This window comes from Plectropomus leopardus, chromosome 15 (genome assembly GCF_026936395.1).
Source record: "Plectropomus leopardus strain MGB_pleo_1.0 chromosome 15, ASM2693639v1, whole genome shotgun sequence".
In the NCBI taxonomy this organism is placed as follows: Eukaryota; Metazoa; Chordata; class Actinopteri; order Perciformes; family Serranidae; genus Plectropomus; species Plectropomus leopardus.
Window position 1 is genome coordinate 22136909 of NC_142190.1, and position 25714 is coordinate 22162622.

A 25714-nucleotide genomic window follows, 5' to 3' on the forward strand; every position below is an offset into this window, starting at 1 on the left:
ATGCTCCACTCTGAAACCACAGGAAAAATCAAGGCAAATAAATTCTCTCCCTGTGTAACAACTGTGCTCAGTGGCAAAATGACAGACATGGACATTAGGGTGTATGTGTGTGTGTGCATGTATATGTGTCTGTGCCTTTGTGTTTGAGGACACACAGTTTGTTTTAGCACATGTGCATGTGTGCTGGTTGGTATAGGAAGAAACCATTGAGAGTTTCCGTCTGTTTTCCGCCATCACACTGTGAATGTCTGAACCACAATTCCACAGGTCATCTCTTACAGATGGCTCCCCAGCCTACAAGCCCTCTGTCTGGGGGAAGGACCCCAGTGTCCCCCCCTGGTGCCCTGGTGCTCAGGCTTGGAGCTGCTCAGTGCCCAGATGGAGTGTGCTAACACCTCTCATATGCATCCATCCATACACACACACAGACACACACACTGACACGCAAACAGTCACATCCCCTGAGCTTGCTGTCCTCTTAATTTCCTGCCCTACTGCCTACAATGTTAGGACCTCGTTTTGTCCTCACTTCAACCTATCCACCTTCTGTTGTCTCTCGTCTAGCACAGGTCTGCACGGTGGGACTTTGATCCGTCCAAGGTGTTAGTTTGGATAGGATAATGTAATGCTCAGTCAACCATCAGATGTCCCTTGTGCTTCATTCACATGCCAAACTGGAGGCTGACCTGAAAGCAAATAGCTGTCAAATAGCTAAGAACACAAACATTCTTGTTTTACTGTCTTTTCATATTATTGCAGTCACTACAACCTTTCTCTCTCTTCTTGGTTTAGATCTCATTATTGATCCAGACACAGTGGTTCCCATCATGTCCACTCTCTCAGCATCTTAATGCTGGTGCGCAAATGTTTAATATCCTAGAGAGACTTTTACTTTTCTGTTATTCTTACTTTGAGACAAAGAATATTGGCTCCTAAAGAAAGGCTATGCATTGAGCAGACTTCATCCAAGCAACACTTTTCTATTATTCAACAAACTGCTCACCAGTGAATTGCACAGGTATGAGAAGGGTTAGCTGGATATGCTGTCTGAAAGACTCTGAGCACAGACTTTCTCTAAGCACAGATTTTCAGTTTTTTAAATCCATAACATTATAATACAACACCACAACTGGTTCAAGCTTGGATGGGTTACAACCATATGGAAAGTACTGACACTCTAAGGGTCTTTGAAGGGTTGAGGCTCTGCTTATATCATTAGAGGGAATCTGCAAGGTTGGATAGCTCAGCTTCAAAGAAGAATACCCCACTTGCCTAGCAACTAATTAATAATTTACTAGGCAAACAAACAAACATTGATCTTAGAGAGTATACCTTTAAAGCAAGAAAACAGTGCACACCACACACTGACATGAGCACAGTGTTTGCATGTGCATCAAAACACACACACACACACACACACACACACACATGCACAGTTAATAAATAAGGAGTTTTAAAATAGCACCTGCTACTTTATCGGGAAAAAGTGTCATGGTAATAATTAATAACTTCCTCCTTTCACATTTTTGGTAGTGCATTGGTTTTCACACATTCCAAGACACACAAACACGCACATACAGCACACTTCTTCTTGCCCTTTTAGACAGACACTACAAAGGTGCCTTCCAATACAAATCAATTAAATGGCTCTCGTGAGAGAACTGCGACATTTGCAGTTAGTGGCTCTTTCCACCAGGCAGAGAGAGGCAAAGACAACGCAGCCTGTCAGCTCTGCCAAGTTTCTATTTCTGTGTTGAGGAAGTCTTTCCAAGCCATGACTAAAAGATAGTAAAATAATGGTGCAGATGTAGACTTGATTTCAAATTGCATAAGTTATCAAATTTAGGTATTTGAAATTAAAATAGTCAAAACAAAAATAAGGCAAAAGTTGAGATTTAAGTCAATGACTTGAACTCAAATGTTGTTTTTTTAATGTTCTAATATAAATTTAAACACACGCGCACACACACACACACACACACACACACACACACACACACACATATATATGTGTGTGTGTGTATATATATATATATATATATATATATATATATATATATATATATATATATACATGTTTTCAGTTTTGATGATGGAAATCGGAGAAGAACGGGGCAGTTTTCAGCCAACGGCTGACCATAGGGGATATCTTTAAATTTCAATCAGCCTGAACTGGTATTAAGTTGCTTTTACACTTGTGTGTTTGAATGAATCAGTGCAGTTTTACATGGTTAAAGTCAAACTGTTTCAGCAAGGGCTAATATTTATTGGGAAAAATGGCCCTGCATTTTTCACTGATGGAGTTAAAAATGGCCTGGTCAGCCTTAAGTGCCTCAAATGTTCATAATAATAGCTGATCACACAATTCATAGTTATTATTGTTTCTCTACTTGGGTGTTCCCGATGAAGCACTCTTAAGTATGATGAAGCTGGTAGTGAGTGGCTCTTGGAAAAATATAACTTTGCAAAAGCATGCACAAGTTCACTGTGTGAAACACACACATATACATGCAAAAAATCCTCAGATGATTGCCCACTTTTCTTCTCAATCTCTCTCTGTCTCCTATACACCCGTCCATCAGCTATGCCTGATGAAACAGCCTCCTCAACCTAAGCCTTCCTCAACTGGGAAGCTAATGAATGCCTTCATCTTTCCAGTTCTCCACCACTCACCAATAAGTCCCCCCTCCTCGCACGCACGCATGCACTCACTCACTCACACACACACACACACACACACACACACACTCACTCTCTCTTATGATCTCTCCAAAACCCAAAGCAGGAAATAAATGAAAATCTGTCTATTTCTCACATCCATCAGACTTAACTGCCCACAAAGAAGCAAATGCCACCATCAGCCAAAACTCCCTCTTTCCATCTCCCTGTGCTTATGTGTGTGCGTGTGTGTGTTTTGGTCCACAATGACACATGTATATAAGCCAATCACTTTTGGCAGCAATCACAAATAATTAGCAGATGAAGAGTTCCATTCACACAGAGCTCGCCCTCTGACAGAGGCTCCACAGGCATAGCTGCTTATCTTTGAAAATTAGTGTGCTGAAATTTTGCATATACATGTTTAGATAATCAAGGTGAGCCTGTACAGCCCTATGGGGCCTGACCCTATTAAAGCTCAGTGATTTTTTTCTTTTGTTACAAAGAATGGTTGACAGTATTTTCAAGAAATTGTGCCAACTTCTCCCGCTTTGGTTTGGTTGCTGCTGATTACGCAGTAACGAAAATTTAGAGGCTACACAACTATAACAATTGCCTCGCCTCAAAAGCGGTTAGACTATTTTTACACTACCCTAACATGGACTTTCATTAGCACCCATGGATATAATGATTATTCACAGTCCCTCATAGATTTTGCGATGTTACGATTGTAACAATCAATGCAAATTAATCCTGTGAACTCTCACATGCTTGCAATTTTATCCAATCATCTCAACTTTACTGTGAATTTGACGGTTTAAAATGGTTGAAATGTCATTGAAGAATTGCATGCAACATATTGATTTGCTCAGCCCCTCCCTCTTTGTGTTTATCATGAGACTGTGGGACCAGAGTCCTGTTACTGTAGTCATAGACACACAAAGTGACAGGGCTAACTGTTAGCATCACTTGGATAACGTTACCTCTTACAAGTTTAACAACAGTCAAGCTGTTTCGGGGTCGGTGTGAAATTATTAGCCGTTTTATTATTAGATGTTATCCACTGCTGTGGGGCTACTGCCCAAGCAGCAAAACGTGAAGAGTAGTGATGAGTTATTTTGTTAACTTGTGCTAACTGGGCAGAGGGAGCAGGAGGAGAGCCTTCAACAGGGATGGTATTTCAGTTCTAAGTCAAAAGACATCAACAGCTGATAGGCAGCAAACAACTGATCTACGTTTCAAATCTGAGACGTCACAACTATTTTTGCAATTTTCACTTGCCCATGCAATTTCATTGCAAAACATTGCAAAACAATGCCTATAAATATTGCAGCATGGACTACAAACACTTTCAAAACCACAATCATGTATTGTTGTCTACAGATAATGCATTCTTATGCAGATATCATTTTTTACACCCACTTTGTCCCCTTCTCTGTAAGGCAAGCCAAAGGCAAATTTATATATATATATATATATATATATATATATATATATATATATATATATATACAGTGGCACATTTCATACCCAAAGGCAACCCAAAGTTCTTACAGATTACATAGGTAAAAGCACAAGAAACAAACGATAAAAACAATAAAAGCAAGCAAAAGCACACTGAATTAAAACAATAATAGTGAACAGGCAAAAGACACAGATAAACAATAAAAACAAACAAAGCAATTTGCTTTCAAAGACAATTCATGTTAAGCAATGCAACGACGGCACGTCTTCATCTTGGATTTAAAAGTAGTCTTTGTTGTTTAAGTTCTTCCATATTGTAGCAGCACAGAAGCTGAACTGGTATATAAGCAGAACTATTTTCACAATGCTGGTTTCCAAATGCGTTGCACTTACACATGATATGAGTGTACTTATAGGCCTTTTACTGTAGAAAAAAGCCCAGGACAATATAGTCCCATTCAGTGCTTTTCTTAATGCCTCTTTTTCAACTCTGTTACGCCATTTATAAATAAAAATCCCCTGTATTTCAGAGAAATGCGTTACGTTTACGTTTTTGGCAGCAGACTATTACAAATAGGTACACATGCGTATGTTTGGTCATGTCTTGAGTTTATAGGACTGAGGCGGGACATTAAAGGGCCAGATAGTGACCCACCGTAGGATTTACAGGGGAAGAGAGAACATTGAAAAATAAGAGGTGCGAAAAAAACAGTGACGGATTGACAGGCATCCAGAGACAGATGTGGAGTGATTGGCATGGGGAAAACCGGTGATTGATAGGCATAAAAAATGTAACTGATAGCTTTGACAGCTTGGTAGTGGTTGTGGCGGAATGTGTGTGGGGGTTGTAGCTAGTCACTTGACAATACGTCAGAAGTACAGCACAACTGTCTATTCACTTCCCTGCTGACCCATTCACACAACCTCACACACACACACACACACATACAGAGCACATTCTCAGACATACAATAACCAAACAAAAGCATCCCCTTCTCTCTGCACCAGCCCTCAGTCTCTGTTCTCTACCCTCTTTGGCCTAACCAATTACGGTGGACCAGCTTCTGCTTTGTGTCTGGATATAAACAGCGGCCTCTCATCTACAATCAATGGCCACACTTACTCCAATTAGCCAAGCCTAAAGAAAAGGCTGGAGCTGCACGAGAGTGTGCTCAAACACCCACTAAGGGTTCAGATGGCCATTAAGGATGGCATCAGCAAGAGAATTAATAACTGGAACGATCGTTTTCTCCTTAGAGTGCTTGTGAGAGACTTTCAGAACCATTTCCATCTATATTAGCTGTTTATTTTCTCCTTATCTGACACTTGGCCCAAAATAGTCCAAAAGAAAGACTTGCAGTGATGTAAATAGGATTAGCCAGATCCAAATCTCTGCTTCCTGAATCACAATTACAAGAATTAATTCCTCTGGGAGAACACAGAAAAGGTAGTGATTTATTTTTGGGCACACATTTTTTGGCAGAAAAAGGTGCCTGAATACAGAGAGCAAAATTCTCATCTGTGTGATGTGCATGTGTGTATGCGTGTGTGTGTGTGTGCGTGTGTGTGTGTGTGTGTGTGTGTGTGTGTGTGTGTGTGTGTGTGTCTGTGTCTGTGTCTGTGTGTAGGATGTGTGAGCATACGTGTGTGTATTTCTGTCAGAATTCTTCTCCATCTCAGTAAACCTCTGTAATTACATCCCAACAGAGGGAGGAATTAAACCCAGTTGCATCTATTGGGATGATGAATATGACAGCGTACTGTTATATAGACTTCATATCTGCAGACAAACACACATAAATCTCCGCCTGTGATGGTGCTGCTCTGAAGGCTGTGTAATTAAACATTGTTATATGAGAAAGTGAATTAATCTATAGTCTGTGAATGTGCCATCGGGATACGGTTGATGGCGGGCTGTGTTAGAAAGAGGATGATTTAGCTGACGAGGCTGGTCATATAAAACCTGGGGGACTCAGTCGACGGTGAGCAGAAATGGAGTATAATTTGCGAGGTTCCTAAATGATGCCACTTTATTCATTTTTCAGGGATGAGTGTCATATTGATGGAACCAAGAAAGTCACAAAGAATGTGATGGAGTGAAGAAAGTCACAAGGAAAAGAGAAAACAAAGACACATTGTCATCCTGACTGCAGGCGTTTCAGAGTCTGCACTTACATTGTGACATATGAATCTGTGGGTTCATGTAATTTAAGATACTTGCCACTATAGACAGTGATTTCCTGTCACGACTCAGGAAAATACTTAAATGTAACACTGCTATAACCTTGGCAGAAGTGATTAGCAACGTTGTCTCTGTGGTGTGAGACTTGTTCCCAGTCTTTACTGCATGGAGTTAGACATGTTATGTGACAGATTACAGACTGTGAGTGACCTCTCCATTTGTTGGCTTTGCCATGAAGGATGATACCTACTTTATATATTTTCTGTTTTATTATCATGCACTTTGAATATGAACTTAGCGACAATGCACAGCACTGTATCAAGGATTACATGGATATTTCTTTGCAAAATCAGTTGTCATCAAATACTGAAGTGACATTTGTGCTACAAACTTTTTAAAGCCCCTTAGTTGTTTCGGAAATGTTTTTTCTGTATGAGTTAACTTTGATTATAGGATAGGTACACACTTTATTTATCTAGTGCAGATATGTAAAATGTACAGCCAACAAGCCATAACTGGCAATCAAATCTGGGTCCAATCAGGGATGACTGGATGACTACTCAAAGGTACACAGAAGTGGCACTTCTGCATTCGCTATTTGGTGTACCGCAGCTTTTTCTTGCTTCTCACAAGCTGTTGCTTCACTTTTCTGCCCTCTTCATATCAGGTACTCTGAGTAACATTAGTATCAACACATGCTACACCCAGCAGCATGTGAATAAGGGGAGTAACGGCACTTCCACTTTAGTTTGGTTTGGTGTTGTAATGCCAGCAGTACTACACAGGGGTGGAAATGTATGTAAAAATGCACGTGTCATGACAATATATAGACTTACTGAGTAGTGGTAAAAACTGACATATCGTCCGAATTGCACTAATTTTTCTTAAGACATCTCAAATTGTTCATCATTTGTTTTGTACTGGATGAATGTTTTATACTTAATGAAATGGGGGCATTTAGAGATGTTTTTTTTTAATAGGTTATTATGCATTGGTTTTACTGGTTCAGCCAACTTGAGATTAAATCTCAAGCTATATGTGGCCCAAGAACTAAAACAAGTTTGACCTTTTGGCTATCTTAAAACAATACTTACATTCCCATATGTACAATAACATAACAGTAATTGTTATGTAACTGTAGTATAAGTTAGCATAATCATGAGGATATCTTTATCCTCTTATCTATCTGAGTTGTTGTGGAGGAAAAGTGAGACGAAGACAGGCAAAATCCTAAAGAATGAATTACTGCAGCTGATAGCAACTTAAATTTCCTATCACTTGCTGTCACTATCTGCCTCGTTTTGAGGACTAATTCACAAAAGATATTGCGCCAATAATATTACAGCTGAAATATACTCATAAAGTTTTGGAGCTGAGTGCAATTTGCCCTTTTTTGTATCTGATTGCAATTATCCATGTTGCAAGGTATAAATGCTGCACCAGTAACACAGTGAGCACAATAATGGCAGAGATAAAAAGACCAGTGAAAGTTTTAGACTGTGAACTACAAGTACTGACCATCGAGGAGCAGAGGCATTCCTTAAAACTCAAGACAAGGAATTGTAATGTAAGAAACTGTATTCAGGATTTAATATCCCAGTCTGTCAGTGAACTTAAGTTTCCACCAACTCTCTGAAGAAACTAATAATTTTACTGTGACAGCATGTTATGCTATTAGCACCAATCTTTGTTAATTTATTGCTGTTTTTGCAATGAGTCTCATTTGCAGAGGAAGGGGCCAGTTACATGCCTAATGTATGCACATTACCGGGTTTAAATACATGAAAAAAAAAACAGGTTGTGCTTGGCAGTGCAGTAAATGTACATTTTACCCTTTGCAGGTGCTTTGAGAATTACATGGTTTCCTTTTGCCATATTAGTGCAGGTTTAGTGGTGGCAAAAACTGTTCAATCCGTTTGTGAATTTGGCCAAATGGAAAATGCATGCTAAAATGCCTTTGGAAGATGTACGTGATTTGGCCATAACCTCATAATGGCTTCATTTGAAGAAAAACAAAAAAAAAAAAATCATTTTTACCAGAACAACAGCGGTTTCTATTACATTGGAATTTAAAATATTTTAAAACCTGCATTGTTTACTTCCTTGTTATTGTTAGTCTGCACTCTTCTTCCTTGCTTCTTGGACTTGCTTCTTGTACCACGAGTGGTCAAAAACTCTACAGGGTAACTTTAATGATAGACTGCTGCTTATTTTTGGTTGTCTCCTCCATGTAATAGCCTTTACAAACTTTTAAGAGTGTGCCACACATAACCACCATTTGTAATTTCACAAATACTATCCAATTGCTTGTTAGAGTACCTTGCAGGAAGCCAATTATACAGGGCAGTCTGTCACAAAGATAGACGTGAATGTAGTCAACCAAGAGGCAAAGCAATTGCAGATTGTGTTGTACTCCACTTAATGATCAAGTTTTTTAATAAAATGTGTTGGCAGATGGAAAGTTAATGAGCTTTTAGTAGTAAAATGAAACTCACTCTTTACAAATTCGCTATAAAGTTAGAAACTTTGATTACTTCAATAGAATTGTTAAATTCCAGCATCTTTTAACAAAATCATTACTGTAAATGTGTGTGTCTGCGTGTGTGCACATTTGTTATTTCAGCAGGCTCGAGACCTATGGGAGCCAATTAGAGTGTAATGTTGGAGATGACAAAAGAGACTCCGTTTGGTCCAGCCCACCCGTCTCTGCCTTGTATCCCCCTGGCTTGATAGCCAAACAGAGGTTTAATAAGAGAGGTGTCTGGCACTCTCATCTCCTCTCAGACACACAGGAAACCCAGCGGTCACAGAGTTTGGGTTTAGATGAGGTCACTGCCCCCGCGGGCTCAGCTGGAAGAAAGGAGACAGTGAAATAAATGGACAAGAGACTGGAAAACACAAGAACCAGTTACTGAGATGAAGCTTGGTGTGTGTCTCTGAGATATTATACAACAGAATATGGGATGAGATTGCAGATCAAATGTGTCCCATATAACTGGGAGTCAGACCCATCTCTCCAGTGGGGAAATGTGTTAGAACAGGTTCACCTTTCTACTTTGATTTGAAGAACTTATATCAGTAGTTATTTTGATGACTCAGGAAGAAGACCAGCACTGACTGAAATACATACACAGATGATGCATTTTTGATATTGTGTGTCTATGCTGAAATAGTTTGATAAAGCAGGAATGTGGTTTAGATTAAAGTTAAGCAAATTCGTGGCTGAATAGTATAATCATAATAGCATATGTATCTCATTTCAGATTGACATAAATAATAGATATTTTATTTTTTCTTACTATTTATTTTCTTAATATTTACCATTGATACATATATTCCTTTTTTTAATATTTGTAAATGTAAGGGTTGGGTGTCTTTTGAAGTGGGTTTGTGTGGTAACAGGCAACAGTAGACCGTCAACTGTGTCCAGCAATGTTGAATCACAACTTTTCTCAATGGGGTCTTGTAGGTTTGAAGAGGGCAATATAATGGCTTTACTTCCTCATGGGAAATTGCTGTCTCATGGTGAGGAATAGCAGTGAAAATTCTAAATATAGTGTAAATGTAAGCGATTTTTTTTTCCCTTTTTTTTTTTAGTGCGACTTCCATCTGGTGGCTTAAATATGTGTTGATGCTTAACTGTCCACAGCAGTACATTTCTTAGTTTCTGTGATGATTTACAGCCTGCTTCTCCAAACTGGAGCTGTGCCTACTATAAGTTGATTGTCAACATATTCTAAATGTATAAGTTCCTCATACAACCCTTATGCAAAGGATCCAAAATATCCATCAAGGTTGTACTGTGAAGTAGAAATAGATACTGGTTTAATGTTGGCATTAAAGCAACAAACAGCAGCCTGAACAGATCCTGATATAACACAGCTACAAGACATTTTACATTTGGAAATGGAGATGGCATTGAAAACAAAACAAAAAAAATGTCCACCATGTCTTTATCTGTATCTTTGTTTTTACATGTTGGCAGCCAAAAATCATTTAACTTTTTAATAATAAAAATATGCCTTATCGACAAATTGCATAGCAGAAAGTAATGTTTTATTGAGAGCTCAAGGCACATTGGGTGTTATGTATTAAGTGGAATGCTAAACTGCACTAGGCTTTGATTGAGATTTACTCTTCCATGTGTGGCTGCTTATAATTTCCTGTACTGTCTGTTATTAAATCTGCTTAGCCTGAAGTTGCAATAGATGGTGAGAGGAACACAGCTTTTTGTACTTACTGCTTTATTCTGATATACGAGTATGTAGGTCTACCAATACATGTGTTATATATGTTACAGATACATGGCAACCTAGCAGCACGTTGTGTTAAATTTTAGTCTCTGCCTTCATTGTCTCAGTACCGAGCCAGCATTTCCCAGAGGCATAGCATTATGTCTCCTTCTTCTTCATTGGGCTCCGCAAGCCTCTGTTCTTCAGCTGGCGGAGTGAAGGTCTCCGGCAGCCGAGACAGTTGGGAAGCATCTAAAATCTTTCCACCACTCAGTGTGTAACTGCAGGTTCCCGCTGTGTCACTCTGGGCTCCCTCAACTTGGATTTTCCTTTGTTTCTTCCAGGTTGTCTCATACTCAAAGCGTGTAGGGTGCACTGAGAGGCTTTTTGTAAGTCTCACAGCAAATGTTGTACCTTTGCAATCGTCTCACAACTCCTTGATGTATGCAGCCAGGAGTTAGGACTGTAAAACAGTAGAGGTTTTGTCTGTCTGCTATACCTGAGTGGTTTGTAAAATTTGAAGAGGGGGCCATTTTCACCTTTACACCCAGTTGATTGATGTCCCCGCTTACAGGGTGTATTTTGGATGTGTTGGAAATTCCAGGAGGAAAATCTCTAAGGAAATCAGTTGAAAACTATTGTCTGTCAGTGAAGACACCCCATTCCCCTTCCGACATATTACAAACCATGGAAGGTAATCAAAGCAGCATCCATAATCTGTGAAGTGTAAAGCAATCAAGGTTTTGGTAGCAGTCAGGTGGAGGCAGCGGAGGCTGAGACAGAGACTCTTATAGGTGATGATGGCAATGGTAACAGTAGCTGACTCACTGAAAGAATCTTTTTCATTTCACCATCATGTTTTGGACCAGGCTGTCCTCAGAGCTATTTACAGAATGGGTAAAAACACAGTCTTTATATACTCCACAAGAAGGCTGAGTTTTTAACAGCTATCCAATGCAAGCTATATGCTACCAGTATCTAGAGGAGTTTATTATTTCACATTTGATCCTGTGTCACTTGATCACCAAACTGGCGGTTGATACATACATAAAAAAAATGGACGGAGCCACTTTAATCAATTGGTTTGTGGATCACTGTTATGAAGTTTTAAGTTTGGTTTTTTTTTTTTTTTTCTTTTTTTTTTGGAGACATTTTGTTTTTGGAGCCATAAGTGACCTAAGGTGACTGTATTAGGATTAAAGGGTGGAGTTAACTCCAACTCTAACTGCTGGCTGGGTTAGCAGGTTGGAATTACAGTCAGTGGTTAATGTGGATTATGCTTATGCTAATACTAATTATTGCAAGCAAGAAAAAAGGCTAAATACCATTAAAACAAAATGTACTTGGCCTACCAGAAAATAATGAATAAATGACTCCTTTTAGGGTCTTTTAGTACAACCAAATGCTGAGCAAGACTCTTTTAGGCGACCAGAGTGTTACAAATAACTTAAATGAACTGAAAATATATTGAAATAGCAACAGCTACAGTTACACCTATACTCTTTGAGTATGTAGTTACTCCATGGTTAGATTCCCTCACAAACATCACGTGACATGTCAACCAACAGCAACCACCTGTCACTCAAAGCAGCCAGGCGCTTAATTATATGTGGCTTAAGCCCTAATAAAATGTAAACGAGTGAGTTAAATAAAAATCCACTCACCATACAGTTGCCGTGAGTGGGAAAACTAGCTATAGAGAACAAACCCATGCTTTTTACCAGGCTTTAAACATGTTTATAGGCTATATTCTGTTAAGATTTGCATTTTAACATGGTTGTTGATGGGGATTAACTTGCTTTTGGAGCCAGCCTCAAGTGGACATTCAAGGAACTGCAGTTGTTTGCACTTCTGCGTTGGCTTCATTTTTTGGCCCTGTTGTTTGCTGCTTGCTGTTGACTGAGGGGAAGCTAACATATATGACAGTTTTTAGTTATGCTAGTAGCATGACTCTATGGCAATGTCTTGTGTTGGTCAGTTCATCTGTAGGTTGGGATTGAAATATCTTGTTAGTTGACAAATAGATGCATGTTAATAAATGCTGTAGAACATGCAAAACCAGATCTCTTGTGCATTTTGCTTATATGTCTGCATATCTCTGTGGATCTAAAAATTCATTTTAATAAATTGTTCCCGATATTTTAAATTCACTAGGTTGGAAAATTCAACAGGCACTTACAATCACATAGTTAGGCACAATATGGCCCTTTTTAAGTAAGCAGACACGCACTCACAAAGGTTTTCCCTGGTCCATCTGTAAATCACCTTTACTTTACCATGGACATTTAAGGCATTTAAGCACACAGCATGGACCGGGCTAAATACTGAATTACCCTCGTTCCATCCATCTTGCCTGCCATGTCTTCCACCAAACATAGTGAACATGGCGGCAAGGAGATTTTAGTGGTTAGCCTTTGTCTTATACTTCCCAAACTATTTCCATTATCTTAAGGTCAGAGGCTGGCTCTGCCTGCCGGCTGCAATATTTATCAATCAAACAGGTTTGAGACAACAGAGAAAAGTGGAGTGGCACAGCAAAGAGCACTTAGCCTGGATAAACAGGCGGCTGGTACCATGGATCACTGCACTGCTAAGCCTGTCACTAGGAGAGGGGCTAGAGGGAGACAGAGAAGGGAGAAACTCCGGCCACAGTGTACGCGTGTGTTAATGTGTATGTGAGTGTGTATGCGTGTGTGTGACTTAAAGTGAGGCTTTGGGGAGAAACACAGGCCTGGTCAAAATGTCATCAGCGTGCCAGCTTATAGCAGCTTGAAAGGCTTAGAGTTGTGATATTTATCCTGTGGGCTTTGGCAGGGAGGTGGACTGGGAGAGAAAATATCTGTAATTTCATGGTGTCTTCAGGGGAAATTTGATTTCAGATGGCTGGCAGTCTGATAAATAGGAACTGCTGCCTGCAATCCTTTCCTAAAGGGATGGAAGAAAGGGTACAAGTCTCCCTTACATCTGAGTCGGCATGAGTCTGAAAGTGTGTTTGTGTGTGTACTCATACAAAACTGTGTTGCACGTGCATTTATAAGATGAGAAAAGCTGATCTTTTATGCATGTTACAGCGCTTGTCTTTGCATAGAGTAGCGCTTCAGAGTGGACTTCTTTGATTGACTGGATTGGTTTTGATTACCCCCTACTCTGCACTGTTTTTTATTTCAATTGTCCCTTGAGAGCACTTGTTCGGGAGTTAAATAAGGTCAGAAGTTCTTTATCATTTTTATGTGACTGTATTTTATCCTGTGCCTCCGCTAGCCCAGGCTGTCGGCTCTCACAGAATTAAAACCAACATTCTCACAATCTCATCATGAATCTTTAACGATGAAATCTTATCCTATTAATTCAATGGAGACCTCTAAAATTCAATATGGAGTATAAACAATTAGATATCCCTGCCCATCTTTTCTCTCTATTTATATTTAATGTGACTCCTCAACTGTGTGAGGGGAGGGATATGGAGATAATAAGAGGGAGAGGGAGAGCAGAAAGCAGTTAAGGGGATGAGAAAAGAGGAGAACGAAAAAATCCTCATTTGGTTTGCCTACACACTTCATTATGGTGGATCAGCCCCGTAAATACAGTAACAGTTAAGTGCTGATAAACAGCTTCTTGCTTGATTAGTTCTTATCCTTTTTCTTTTTGTTTCACAACTGTTTCACAACAGCGCACATAATTTTTCATACATGACAGGCGCTACATCAAGATTCAACCCTCTACATACTGTTCAACATCCCTTGACATGAGTGATTGCAACAGAGGTGTAATGTTTTTGAAGCACTCACATGCTTCCAATTAAATCAGGTACTGTGCAAACAGTGAAAGCCAACTCTGGAAGAGATTCAAAAGGAGCATGACCTTATTTCCAGTGAAAGAGGCAGTGGGAGGCAGAAAGGATGGATTTAGCAGCTCTCAAGTAGAAACAGCTGACTCTGACTCCGGTGCCCAATAACAGGTCTATTCTCCTCATCTGCCAGCAGCTCCAAATGCTTCTGAAAATGCTGCTGATGCTTGTGAGGAGTCGAGCCCATGGCTCTTTCTGGGAGTGAGTCCCTCTCACACTCTCAGCATATATCCATCTGTGTGTGAACCAGTGGATCAGGCACAGGTCTCAAGTGATGCCCTATAGCATTGTGTGTTCTGCCAACATCATGTTAGGGCAGCAAGAAGAGGGTGAGAGGCTGTGGTCAGATGAGAGCTTATTGTTAAAGGTGGTAGTTGTGGGCAAGTGACTGGAGGGTTAAAAAAGATACAAATTAGAAGTTTAGACCTGTTTGGTGAGCATGAAGAAAGGCATGTAGTCATGTGCTGCAACCAAAACTTATTAAAGAACAGCTATGGGTTTTTCAAATCTATCTTAATAAAGTACTCAATTTCCATGCTGTGAAGCAATCTTATTCCTAACATGACACTGTAAAGATAAGGACACAAAAGACACAATTCTAATTCTGCAAAAATGCAATATAATATTTAGCAAAACCTAGCCTCAAACAATAAAATATCACAGGACAATGCTATTTTTCTAATCAAACCCCTAACCATAGCAGTGTCAGGCTGGGAAATGCTTTCATTTTGTAATGGTTTTGGAAGGCACAGATAAATGATATTGTACTGCTGATAGGGGAGTCAGATCAGAAAGCTCTTATGTGTGTCATTCTGGAGGGCAATAAGGCATTGTTCAGACTGACAGACTCAAGTCATTTTTTTGGGTTCATCCATATTGATTTTATTAGGTCTAGACATAAAAAAAAATAATGAAATGTGACTCAAACCCCAAACCACATTTGGAGGTGGTTCGAAATGTGATTCCAATCAGACTTTTAAAAGATGCATCTCTGTCTGGAAGCTCAGGTTACTTAAATCAGATTTTGAAGTGTCTCAGAATGACAGAACAGAGCTATTGAGGACAACATGGAGACTGTTGACGGATACCAAAATAATTTGAAATAAATACCTACAACTTGACAGCACAATTGTTTGGAGGGCAAAATGATGGACCTCCATTGCTCATGCTTTGACATTGTAAGGCAGCATTATCAGCTCAGCTACATAGTTACTGATGCCTACTTGGCCACAGCAACGCATGCAGATAAGTTCCTGATGTCTAGATGCACAAATCCAGTCTGTTCATTTACAAATACAAGTGGGGACAGTTGGTCTTCAAGATCTAATTTGTGAAGGAAATCTGATTTGCCTGCAGTCTGAATGTAGCCTCTGTTGTAGAAATCACATATTTTTATGTTTGATGTGCGCTTTGACAGCCAGAGTTAGCTAAATTATGTATTGTATTGTATTTGTAGTATGTGTCGTGAATGGTCAGATTTCTGTTTGGCAGGTCAGGTCAACAGGCTTGTACACCAAAGTGCTAAAACCACTGAATGAATGCCATTTAAATCAAATGGGATCACTTGTTTGAAGGTTACATGTTCAATTACCAGCACCAATTTAATGAGGGGGCTATCAAACCTCTGTGACATTTATTCCAGTCTCTCTTGTAAATTACTACCATGCATCTGCAAAATGTCTGACCAAATTCAGTGTGAAAGAAATTCAGAAAATCACACATTTCTGCATGATTTAATGACACTATTCAAACAATGGTTTCAACATAGTTTAAATTATCTGTTGCGCAATTAGTTGTCATGCCAACACCCAGTCTCACATGATGGCACACAGGCCCTGATAACGCAGGTGTTAATTCCACACAGCAAGCTAAACACTTTGGTTTGACAGACACACACATAACACATACTTCCACCTCTATTATCATTAGCTCCATACAATTCTACCATATAATTTTCTTTGCAGTAATCTCTAGGTCAATCACGTACAAAGACTGGGTGTGAATTTGAAAAGGCCCACGCACACACACACATGCACAAATTATGAGGCTTTGATGTAAGCCATCCCCGTAATGATCAGGGCTTTGCTCATCTCATTTCCTTGATTGAAGCTGTACAGCAGCATAAATAATTCATTCTCATGTATATTGCAATGTTTCGAATCGTGTTTTTAGATTTCAGTTTGATCAGTCAATTCGGAACACATGTACACCTTTGCCAAACTATCTGTCCTAAATGTAAATCTATTTTAGATTGATGTTCCTCTATAAGACAGGTGATTCTGTCTGAACATCTGCGTGTGATGATGGCAAACTGCTGTGCGATGGGAGTAAAGACTAAAATGAAAATTGTGCAGAAATCGCTGTGCATGGCAGTTGTCTATTTGTTTATCAATGTGTTACTCAAATATTTCTGTAGTGGGATACACTGTTTTATTTAAACATAGCTGAATTAACATATGCATTTTTGTATTTACTTTGCAGTCCTATTTTTTATTAGATACATGTCATGATTTTTTTTTATGCCTTCCCATTTTTATCACATGTCAGCAGTCTTCTGCTTGAAGTTTAGAAAAAAGCCTTTTAGTGCCATTAAGTAACAGAGAGTAAAGAAACTGCCTTTGTCACTTGGCAAAGCCTATTCAAGTAGCTCAGGGCCTTTAAAGTCCCACTAAAATTGCTTTTAAAGCAGCACACTTTCACAAGGTGACATTCTAAGTTATTATTCATTCACACAAACAAGACGCCAATTAACCAATTACAGCTCGTTAGTAACAGTGTGTCAAGAATAATTGGTGAAAAAATGGAGGTAGTTCATCTTTGCATCACTGAGGTGAGGTGTTTATCAAAGCATTAAGCAGATTCACATTCATTGTTTGTCTTGTTAAAAGCTGAAATGTAGTAGTTAGTCTGACATATTCATACAGTGCGACAATAATTGCTGTCCTTGATTCTGCCTTAGCAGAAGCTCTTAATTTTGTTGACATTAAACTTTGAAGAAATGCTACATCATTGTAAAACTTTCATTTAAAAGGTAAAGATGAAATTAAACCAGTCCAGGTAGTTTTTCTGAGGATGCTTATGTATTTGAGGAGTTGATTTTGTAAGTCCCCATATGATTTTCTGGTCATCGTTAGATAACGACAATCACATCATAGGATGCCATAATAAAGCAAAAACCTGTAAAAGATTAAGAAAACAAATGCAGAATTTAAAAAATATATAAATAAATTAAAAAAATACAAAAAAGTAAAATAAAAGTGCGGAAATCTAAAGAGAAAGATGAAATCAATGAATAAATACATTTGTGAAAATTTAAAGAAAAATTGTGTGACGTGGACTGTCCGTGCACAGTATGAGATTGGAAATGATTTGAATGGGGGGAGGAAGGAGAAAGTTTCCTCTTTTTTTTTTGTGCATGGGCCATTATGCTTAGCATTCACATAGTGCATGTGCAAGTCCGCATCGTGTCAGCTTCTGGTTATCAAAGCTAAAATGCTCCCTTTAAAGCAGGATTCATGTGTGCTGGAATTTACTATTTATCCTAGACAGGACAGACTTGGAGAAATAGCAAAAGCAATAGCAGCAAGTAAAAGCAATAGAGAAAAGAAGATGGAAAAGAATGGGACAAAAATAAATAAATGACATTGTATAAAAACAATTAATTAAAAAGTATACAGAAAAAAATATTATGGTAAGTAGTTTATATGCAAAAAATAATTATATAGTTTTACAATATCAAAATAAATGTGTACATAAATTTAAAAATAAATGAATGTGAATAAATGAAAATGCTTAGAATATTCTATTATATTTTTTATCTTTATATTCCACATTTATTTATTGTTATTTTTAATCCACATTTTAAAAAAAAAAACTTTACTTGCTTCTTCATTTATTTATTTTTTTTCCACATTTTATTTCCACATTTATTTACATATTCTTTTTTATATTTATACAGTTTTTAGGGCAGTCCTATGATTCCATAAATCACATCCACCTTAAAAAGATCTATGAAATCGTATTCAGCTAAACATTTCCACAGCACGATCTCACATCTATCCTGAGAGACCACATTATACAGATTTTATTGGACTTTTGTCTCTTGTTCATCATCAACAACTGCACAAAAACAAAATTTGCATGAGTCCATCTGTTGCAGGTAGCACTGATGAAAAGTGAGAAAACATGAAAATATCAAAGCTTGCTGTCAGCGAAGCCTTCACAAAAAGTTCACCTTGTGTGTTTCCACATCAATTAAACAGAAGGGCATAGGTGTTGCAAGCTAAATGTGTCACTGAGTTCACTGCAACAAGGCTTGTTTGTTTGGTTGTCTGGAATGCTGTCAATTAGACAAACAAGATTCATGCTGCTTTTCTGCGGGGCAGCGGCGGCGTTCTGTAGAGCTTCTGGTGTGGTGTTCCTGTATGTGTGCGGTGGCTACACGGCTCTGCCCAAGTTGTAGGGGGCAGAGTGGTCATTCTGTCACCACAGATGGACAGGAAAAGCCCAGGGGGCATCTGAAAAGCCACAGGCAATGTCGTTTGCATACTGTTTGTGTTTGTGTGTGTGGCATTTGCGTGTGGTATCCTAGCATTTGTGTGTAAGTGTGTGTGTGCGCCATAATGGTGTAGCCGACAGAAGCAGTACAACCCCCCTGTCATGCAACAAATGCCATCCCTGTCTGCTTGGGTTGCCCTCCAAATCATCAGATCAGTCACACACATATACACATAAACACATAAGTCCATACACATGGGCTCACTCACTCACACACACATACACATACATGTCCACACACAAACAAATTTCTCTGGGATGGGATTATATTCAGAAAGGCCAGTTTAGCATCACTTGAACTGATGGCTTATTTATTTCCCTGGGTGGTAAACTGTGCTGTCCTTCAGAACTACACACACTGAAAAGATAAACATGCATACAGGAGTAGTGTTGTAATGGAAAAGATGGAGAAAGCGCAGTGAGATATTACTGTAATGACATGCCTTGGGGAAAACGAAGGGCGGGGTGGGGGGCTTCATGTTGCTAATCCTCAAACAGGCAACTCAATGCAAAACAAATTTATACAGTCCTCATATTTACTCATCTATAACCTTCTCCTAAAACATTCAAACTGCAGAAAGTAAAAACACAACCAGCCAAATACTTTGATATTTCTAATTTGTATATTGTCTCCCATCTTGGCTTTTACTGCAATTTACAGTATTTTGCCGATTTGAAAATTGCTATGAAAATTACTGGCAAAGAGATTGGCCAAGTCTGTGTCTGCCATCCATAGGTTTTCAAAATAACGGACAGATTTGTTTGCCAGTGAACACAGCTGCTAATGAATTAATCAAAACTGTCCACAGACTTGAATATTCATAGTATACCCCCTCATTAGGAATGGCGCACCCAACCTAGCATTACAGTGCTAATTGGGGTGGTATCAGCCAATTGCACCAGTTTACTGCTCTCTAGAGGCCAATCAATCCACCTTTTAGAATTTTTGCAGCGGTACCTAAAATAGGCTGGTACTGTATTGTGCGCCTTTCTGCTGGATGTGAATCTTCTCTAAAAGGTATGATGTGAAAAAGATAATGACTGTGCATATTGAAATTGATGTCAAAGTTTAAAATGCAACATTGTAAAAATAATTATTAGTCATACAAACCTGGGCTCTTAAATACCAGGGCACCTACTTCAACAAGTACAAGTTGGCAAAAAGTAGAAGACAGTAAATGTTCTGGTATTTATACACTCAAATTTCGACTGATTACAGTGCTGTCTTTGTATAGATGAATTCAAGTTTGTTTTGGTTTTTTTTCTTCAAAAGAGCACAAATCTCTGCCCTACTGATCTTAATTTTTAAAAATTTAAAGCCCCCAAAGTCACAGGCATCATGATAAACACTCAAATCAAATGAGACAGATCTGATGTGGTCAGAGAAAGAGAAATAGTCAACCAGTATACAATATACCCTCTCCTTTCTGTCCAAAATGTGAACTGATGATTTCCTGGGCACAGAAACCCCCTGAGGTGTGTTTTGGCTTTAAGGAACCTGAACCCATACTGTTTCAGAGCATCCACAGGGATGGAAAATTTATGTAAGTGACTTTAAAATACTGCAATATACTTGTATGTTCCAATTCAGCGCCAGCCTTGAAGCACTCTAGACCTCTTTACTTTATATGATGGCTCACCTTGCTAAGAGGCACGCTATTGACATGGAAATTACAGAAGCACTGGAAAAAAAGTTTACCTTCCCTGAAAAGACTCACATTTTTTTCCAATAAAGCTTTGCTTTAAAGCTCCCCCAAATGTAGTCAGAATATTAACAGATACTATTGAAGTCTTTATACACTGATAAAAAGAGTGCATTTTAAAGTCCCTTGCATACATATCTAATAAATAAGCAAAACTGATCGACTAATTAGGCAGTCACAAAGAAATATAAATGAGGTCAAAGAGTTTTGAAATGTAAGTAAAGATTTTGTTAGGTGAAGTTTTTACAAACACTGATGACATGTAAGGTGCTGATCAAGATTCATTAAGCCACATCTCACATGACACAGAACATGAACGTTTGTAAGGATAACATATTAAGAATTACAGTAATTATTAAATCAGGACATAAAACAATGGTTGACATGAAACCGATAATTGTTTTTATACTGTGATTGTGCATATGCTAGAAAATCTTAACATAAACCCCTATTTGTAAATACTAACTTGCATGTGGTGAAATGAAAAAGAGCTAAAGAGAGCTAAAGAGATAAAAAATACACACAGAGCCCTAATGAACATAGTTGTACAATGTTATATCATAAATTGTTTAGATATTTTTTACAGTTAAAATTTAGTCTCTACTGGTGGGTGGTTCAGGTCAAATAAGGGGCTGCCTTGTCAGAGGCAGCTGGAGTTCACCTAGCTTATCTCCATTATATAACGTCAAACGCACATAACTGGTACAACCAATTCAGCACCATAACTAATATATAATTCTGTATAATGAATTAGATTGATAGATGGATACACTTTATTGATCCTGAATTGGAAAATGATTTTGTTACAACAGCATTTTAACAGCAGCAAAACACAGTGAAAGACATACCGACATACCACACTAGAGAGAGAAACAAATAACAATAGAAATAAAATAATAAAAATCAGAATAAGAATAAGAATAATAATAGTAATAAAAATAAACCTTAGCATCCTCCTGTAAGTATATATATATATATATATATATATATATATATATATATATATATATATATATATATATATAAGAATATGTTATAATATATTGTAAATTTACTAAAACATACTAAAATATTGAATATATCCATAGATCCCAGTATATACATAAAACAAATGTGAAAATTTGTTAAATGTATTGTTTTCAGAGTGCAGTGAGAGAATAGAGCTGGAGAATAGAAAATTTGAAATGTGTCATTGGCGTGTCCAGACTATTTTTACAGGGATGGTCCTCGTGAGGAGCTGACTTATGAAGGGGTGGCATGATGTAGAATTGCTGCTGCAGGCAATTGACATAGTTTTGATTTACCTTTTTTTTGTCTCCATCACCCATGCCTTTTTTTCTGTGACATTATTGTCTCTTAGGTTTAAGCCTGAATTGCACCTGTAAATAAAAAATCAGTTTACTTGTGAAACAGTTCAAACTGACTGGGAAGATTGTCAATCATAATGGGGTGGTACCTAGGATGGCCAATTAGATTTCAGGGGTGGTCCATGCAACCCCAGGCCACTCCCTATACACGCCCCTGAGTTGTGCAAGAATGAAGAGCAGGATTGATTAAAAGGCGAGACTGAGTGGAGTTGGTTGGGTCCAAAAACTATAAAGCTAAAAGGCATTATAAAATGAAGCATGTAAAATCCCTTAAATATGTTGTACGTTAGCATCTGTTCTAAGAGGAATGTTTTTCTGGACTGGTTAACGTTGACTGATCTGAATTATTGTGGGTCTTGCGCTAACCTAGGCAGGAATGCTTTGTAGCAACTTCAGTGGTTATGTTACATGGTGAACATTGTCAAGCCTTTGGGAGAGTGAAAAAGACTGCATTGACACGTGTAAATGACTTAGTGAGGTATTGTAAACCTTGAGGGTATAAATAGCATGTAGCAGCATGAAAATATCAGCATCATCCAAGGGAAGTCTCAAGGCCATTTCCCAAAGTAATGACCTTAGTTTTGTAGTAGTTTTGCTAATAAAAACTTACTATCGTCTTTTGCTTACACTATACTTAACTTACTTTGACCTTTATTGGTGTTACAGAAGGCATACTGCAGTATTATGGGAAGATATGCCAGATTTTGGCACAATTTTATTGTGGGTTGCATAGTTGTTGTTAATTAAGTGGTTGAGCTTTGTTTTTACATACTATGAGAGAAAATGGTTGCTCACTGTTTTTGTGTAAGATTGCCATTGTATGACTGATCTAGCATCTGATCTATGACAGACCGACACATTTATTTTATACTGTGATGTGTCTGACATGTTGACAATAAGTATGAGCATGTTCTTTTCTGTCCTAAGTGTGTGACTGAAAGGCTCATCAACTAGCGAACAAATCTATATTCAGTAACAAAGATAATTAGAGTTAATATTATTTTAAAGTGTATTAAATTAAATGTTGTTTGTGGTCTGCAGTTTAAGTTTGTATCAGCTGAAATTCTCTGTGATTTGTACCTCAAATCTCCCTGAAATCAACTTAGCTTGAGATGATTGCTGTTTCAGTGAACATGCATACCAGTTAATGATTGAATAGATGGATTCCTTTGAAAGAAAAAAACCAAACAAATCTGCATGTTCGAATGGACCTGAATACAATGACATTCGGGCATTGAGCCAGTAATGTAGATGTGTAACCACACACACACAAATGTAGGAGGTTTTCATCTACTTTGGTGGTGATGGGGCATTTTTGAGGAATCTGGATTCCTGCTGATAAATGAACTCTTTTTGCCTTTTATACTCAGTAATAACCCACAATTTCCTCACATTTGTTAATCCTGAATGATAGCAATCTACGTGTCATCTAATTTCAGCATGGCCACTATTATTACCACATTATTTTAACAAAAACTACCCACCACTGCCAACCACTTTTGTCACACACAAGATAGATATTCGGCTGCGGAGCCCAGAAGTGTAACCTCCACTGATCCGACTGGCTCACTGGAGGTTAGAATAGCATGTTTTCAATCAAGAAACCTTTCTGTTCCTTTAGTGTTTGTCAAAGAAAGTAACTCAATTTAGCACACTATGCTTTTCAATCTTGTTGTGATAAAGGCTCAGATACAGTGCTCACAAAACTTGTGTGTTGTAAGTACAAATATCTTTTAAGAAACTTTATAAAAGAGAAGCACTGCTGTAGATCAGAAATTACAGAAATTAATATTACATTTAAGAAAAATCAAATTATTTTCATTAAATCAAGTTTTTATTCTAGTCATTATTATTATTTCTCCTAATAATTCTCTATCAAGTGATTAAATCACAGGCACTTAAACAATGATACTTATTGGTATCTTAATTTTGTGTGTTGGATGCAAGGGCATAGGTTTCATTTCAGTATTGTTGCATGTTAGCTTCCGAGCATTTGGTAGCACTAAACACAACACATTGTCATTAGTTTTGCAGGTATTTGGCAATAAAATAAATATTAGACAATAAGCATTTTTTTCTTGACAATGCTTTTAGATGAAATGAAATACATGAATGTCTACCAAATTTCATGGCAATCCAAACAGTAGTCGTTGAACTGTTTCACTCAAAGCTTCAATTGTCAACTTTGTCATGGTCCCAGTATAAGTAGAATTAATGTTACAGAAACCACAAATGTCTGCCTAAAAATGATGTACCAATCCATCCAATTCATTTGGAGATATTTCAGTGAATAAGTGAAAACTTTGACCCAATTGTGACTCAACAGATGACAAGTCAGGGGATCACCAAAGGGTTCATACTGTTTGCTTCTGAACCAAATTCAATGACAATCAATACAAAAGTTGTCAAAAAGTTTGCACAGTATAAAAAAACACTGTTGAGATATTTCAGTCTGGACCAAACTGGTGGATCAACTGACAGAAATACATTGCCATCCCCACAGCCAAGCTGGTAGCGTGGCTAAAAATGTTCCTCACATTGGCTCGTATCCTTGCAACTGACATGGCACCAGGTTTACCACAATTTCCCCACCAGGGGATCAATATTTTTTTCTGAATCTGATTAAAACAATATTTTAATCAAACAATATTTAACTGTTGCTGACTAAGAAAATGTGTGTTCAGCTTTCTCAAAACACAATGTTATGAAAAAATGTGTATCTTACTGTAGAAATAGGTTAAGTTTGGAGCAGATCTTGAAAAAATTTTAGATGTTGACTCAGCAACCTTCTGTAAAGTTAGGACTTGCACTAGACAATCAAATCATATACTATAACCATATACTGTATCGTGAACCGACAAAAGATGACTTGAGTGCAGGCTGCAGTGACAAACGGACAGCCACGGCAAAGTGCATTCCTGTGATAAAGCCTTCCCTTTATCTCCTTGTGACTGACAGTGGAGCACTTCTGCCATCTCTCTGCCTTTTTTTTTCCACAGGACCCTGAACACCACAAAAGTCACTGGATCCCCAGAGAGCGTTTCTCACAACTTTGCAAACACTCTCTGTTTTGATGTGTCGGTTTTTTGATGACGCAGTACGTTTCAGTGATCAAGGGCAGTTCAGAAGAGGACAGTAAAGGTGAGTGGATAAGCAAACACACACACACCCACTTTGAGTTGTTTGCCAGAACACCTGTGCGTTTGAAAAAGGGAGCAACACAAAGCATCCCTCTTTTTTATTCTGCAGCCATGAGGTGACACGCCATTGTTTTTCTCCCTGTATTCCTCCCCTGTGCATTTTGATTCCTGCCAGAGAAAGGATGGGCCCATTGAAGTACTATATGAGAGAGGCCATTAGATACCAAGCTGGTCATCACTCTACTGTGAAAGGCATTCTACTGATGCTGTCCTTCATACAAGTAAACTTTTGCAATATGCGTATACATTTTGATGTCAGCAGGACTTGAGTCCGGCGCCAGAACATGACACCCCATATACAGTATATTTATAGCTATATTAGGGATGTCAGTTTTGCTTAATTTTGCTCTCAGTAGGCTGACACCCATTAACCAGTAAGCGAAGCGATTAATTTTTAAGAAGAAGTCAGTGAAACACAATAGGCATTTCCTTTTAGCCAGGCGCTCCATTACCCTAGTGAGTTTTACAGGTTTGCCACAGCCATGAAAAACCTGAAAAAGTCAT

The 25714-nt window shown here is 38.2% G+C and overlaps 1 long non-coding RNA gene across 1 annotated transcript in view; it reads left to right on the forward strand.

Moving 5' to 3' along the window:
* Positions 1–25714, forward strand: part of LOC148187296 (uncharacterized) — a 105470-nt gene that overhangs the window by 71746 nt on the left and 8010 nt on the right. Inside the window, exon 3 of the long non-coding RNA XR_015779033.1 lies at positions 25010–25151. This is a non-coding gene — a long non-coding RNA (uncharacterized LOC148187296). The remainder of the gene's footprint in view (positions 1–25009; positions 25152–25714) is intronic.